Genomic DNA, 4,405 nt, shown 5'->3' with positions numbered 1-4,405 from the left:
CCTCATGGCCAGTCAGCCATTTTATACAGCCGCAGAGATTTCAAAATAAAAGCCCTAAACCAAATACGTTCACAAATAATAACTTCCCAGCCGGCATTTCAACGGTGATTCAACGTTGAATCAACGTCAGGTCTATGGTTGGATCAACGTTGAATTACCTTTCGATTTTGCAAATTGGATCAACGTTTATATAGTGACGTTGTTTCACCGTCGGACCACCACCGGTGATTCACCGTTGAAATCACAACGTTGTTTCACTCTTACCTTCTTCATGGGTGAATTGTGGTCGTTTTGTAGACGTTGAATGAAGGTTGAATTACCTTTCGATTTTGCAAATTGGATCAACGTTGATACCGTGACGTTGTTTCACCGTCATACATTTCAACGTAAGTTAAATAGAAATTACATACAACGCAAAGTCCATAAATATAGCATACAAATTTTTACTAATAAAAAATACACGACACAAATACACAACTTAGTCTGTGTATCAATTTATTTAATTCACACCTCATTATTTCAATTATTCTAAATATACAGCAACATTTACAGCATACAGTTCATCAAAACCATGCAGGTTACTATACATGCTGTACACTCAAATACAGAAAAAAGGCATACAATTAAATAGTCACTTTTTAATTAGGTTTCATGAATTAAAGTTAATGTTTACTAACATGAACAAAGAACAAATACTTGTACAGCATTTATTAATCATTTAATTAATTGAAATATGTCCTGATGCTATTAAAATCAAAATGTATGCTTGTTAACATTAATGCACTGAGCTGACATGAACTGTACTTTCTTTATATGAAAGATGCTTCATTGCTCTTTGTTCATGTTAGTAAATACATTAACACTTACTAATACAACCGTATTGTAAAGTGTTACCGTCTTCAGAAAGACAGATACTAACTAAATTAAACTAAGTAACTAAACTACGCTTCAATTCTGTTTACAAAGTTTACAAAATACCCATTTTTAAAGTGGCTGCAGTAAAAAAATAAAATAAAAAACATCACTCACAACTAAGAATCACAAGTGAAATACATTACATCTGTTTGAGGTTTTATAGATTGAGAGAAACACTTGAGGTAAAAGATGGCACTGGGGACAAAGAATCAAGACTAAAACACTAAAACATCTATATCAGTCTAGCAGTTAAATACATATTTATTTCTCAAACACCAGGTGAGTTTCCTACAAAATCAATAATGAGGTTTGCTATTCCAATTCATTGTGAATGAATGGCTTCACATTCACAATAGTGAAAACTCATGCTATAATCTTAACCTGACATTACTCCTTCACTTTGCAGGTCTGCATGCTAAATATGTAGTATTTTTTTTTTTTTTTGTATAAAGTACATCTATTGTGTTTAGCATTACTGCAGCAAAACTGAGCACCTGTGACAGTGGAACATAGACATAGAAAATGTGTAGAATATATGGTTTGATTCTCTCTCACAAACACAACAGTAAAAGCAATTTGTTATTCCATTATTATTATTAGTATCATAAAAATTGCATGTTCACATGGGTCTTATAATAATGGCTCACATTTGTGAATGGCCACTATTTCACTATTACATGTCACATTAAGTGTTCATATAGGTTCTGTAATTAATTACTTGTGTCATCCCACAAGTCCTGTTAATCTTCAGAACACAAACTAAAATATTTTAGATTAAATGCTCCTCATCCTCTACAGACAGCAATGGTCCCAAGATGGTCATTGTCAAGATAAGGCACAAAACACATTGTCAAAACGTTCCATGTGACTTCAGTGATTTCAACTGTGAACATACCAAGCTCCAACAACACTTTAGTGAGGCAAAACAAAACATTAAATACAATTGTGTTTGCGTATATCTCTCCCTCATCAGATCAGCGTGTGTTTACTACGAGCAGTAAGCACACACCATGACCTGTTGTGGCAAAGGCAAACAAGTTATTTTTACAGTACTTACTGTGATTTAACCTTTATGACAAATGTACTGGACCTGTTACACATATCACTATCTTTTATGAACACAAATTTCACTGTAACGGATGCTATTGTTTTGCTCCAGTTATACCTTTAGAGAACACCGTACTAGTCAGACATCCATACAAAAGCAGAGAGTTTGGTCTTGTGTAGCAGAACTGCAATAGATGCCTGTCTGTCTAGGCTGACACTGGTTAAGGCCATCAGTATGTCCTTGATGCCCTCAAATGGAGCCTCCAGAAAACCTGCAATAAATGAAATACGAGGTTACAACTAAGTTGGTATCAGCTATTATACAAAGTGAAATTCAAATATTTATTTTTTTATTGAATCCAAATTAGTCCTATAATATCGCCACACTCAATAATTTTGAGTCATCCATCTGAATATTCCTAACTAAGAGAAGTGAAGAATTAGGTGTGATATCGTCAGGAAGCCCTTCGCCACCACCGGTGCCAGCATTTCCAGACTTCAAATTTCAGATTCTCGAAAAAATTGCTTTTATTTATTTTTTTTTAACCAAGGCTGCAGTAAAGAATCATGAAACATTCAACACATCTAATTACAAGTTGTTGTAAACCATTACATGTACTGTAAAAGCTGTTTAAAGCTTTTTAGACATGGTTGAGAAAAACTCTAGAAGGTGTAGCACTTCTGCAAAAGTCTGCATGTATGACAGAGAATTAAAGGGATAATTCAAAATTTGTATTCTGTCGTCATTTACTGACCACGTTGAACACAAAAGAAGATATTTTGAAGAAAGCTGCAAATCTATTTAACCATTGACTTCTATAGTATTTTTTTCTACTATGGAGGTCAATGTTTACAGGTTTTTAGTTTTTTTTTTTTCCAGAATAGCCTCTTTTGTGTTCAACAAAATAAACTCATAATGGTTTTAAACCATTTGGGGAGTAAAATGTGAGTAAATTTTCATTCTTGGGTGAACTATCCCTTTAAGTTGGAAAACACCAGAATTCTTAAGTAGACCCTTTTCGCAAGACAGATGATGCATTTCATTTGTCATCTTAATCCTCAAGTTTTTAATATTTAGATTTATTTAAATAGCATGTTTATTTATTTGTTTTAATGACATTTAATAAAAACAACTTCTCAATGACATCACATGTACTGGACCTGCTACACATGTATCACTATTTTTTTGAATACAAATTTTACTGTAACGGGTGCTGTTGTTTTGCTCCAGTAATACCTTTAGAGAACACAGTAGTAGTCAAGACATCCATACAAAAGCCTTGGCATGGAGTAGCAGAACTGCAGTCTGTCCAGGCTGACACAGGTAGGCTATCTGCGTGTTCTTGATGCCCCTCAACTGGACCTTCCAGAAAACTCAGAAAGTTAAAACCCATTACACCTTTTATCTGCTACTATACAAAGTGTAATTTAAGCATTAATTTCTCACTAAATACATATTTGTTCCCCAATACTGTCACATAGTATAACATCACAACATGATTTCACAATAATAATATCAATATAACAATATAATATCACAACATGGCCTAACAATCAATAAACAAACAGATTAGAAAGAGAAAATCACCAACCAAAGCACCAAGAAGATTTAACAGATAGCTTTGTTAAAGGTAAAGTAAACTTACATGGACAAAGCCTTTTCCATTTAATGCTGTGCAAGTTAGTGCGTCTCTGGAGTAAGTTACATGTCTAAAAGCAAAAACAACAACAACAGTGAAACGACAGCAGTTCACTTTGTAATAATAACACTAATAATACAGCGTATAAAATGGATATTGTTTTATAACGTTGCTCAGTAACTTTAAACTGCGTTTGGAGTTTATCGCTTTGAATTTGCCATAAAAACGCTCATTTAGACTAACGTTAAACATGTGACATTACCTTGAGGTTAGCTGCGTCACCGGAGCGCAAACAAGACTAAAAACAAACTGGAAAGTTTTAAATGCTTCAAAATTCGAAACACTACACCAAGTCACATTTAAGATACACTGTGTGTAAAACAAAATCGGGGGGTAAATAAAACTTTAAAGCATCTAAAAACACGCTTACCTCTGAATTCTGCTGCACTGCAGGTCAGGTGTTCGTAATTAAGTGAAGTGAAGCGCTGCGCGTGGCCGCGTGCGCCGAGTCCTCCGATACCATGGTAACCAAACATGTTGAATATTGGGTGAAGCCATGACGTTAATTCAACATACAGACCATGATAAAAAAAATGTCAACGTTGATTTGTACAAGGATTTCTGTAACTTTTTTCAACCATTTATCATTCAACATTGTTTCAACATTAAAGCAACAACTGACGTATTTTCAACCACATTTCAACGTTGAAGCCTTGTCATATGCAGGCTGTTTTTCAACCGTTCAACATTAAACGTTCTATCAACATTATTTCAACGTTCAAAACACATCTGACCTTATTTCA

At 34.2% G+C, this 4,405-nt stretch overlaps 1 long non-coding RNA gene across 1 annotated transcript; it reads right to left on the bottom strand.

The window, feature by feature from the left end:
- Nucleotides 1–478: 478 nt before the first annotated feature.
- LOC141380468 (uncharacterized) lies at nt 479–4,076 on the bottom strand. Its single transcript, XR_015523379.1, has 4 exons — nt 4,033–4,076; nt 3,609–3,672; nt 3,200–3,325; nt 479–2,234 (listed from the first exon to the last, which is right to left on the bottom strand). It is a non-coding gene; the product is annotated as an uncharacterized LOC141380468 (long non-coding RNA).
- Nucleotides 4,077–4,405: the final 329 nt, after the last annotated feature.

This window comes from Danio rerio, chromosome 23 (genome assembly GCF_052040795.2).
Source record: "Danio rerio strain M-AB ecotype USA chromosome 23, GRCz13ab, whole genome shotgun sequence".
NCBI classification, from domain to species: Eukaryota; Metazoa; Chordata; class Actinopteri; order Cypriniformes; family Danionidae; genus Danio; species Danio rerio.
This window is presented reverse-complemented; position numbering and strand designations above follow the sequence as displayed.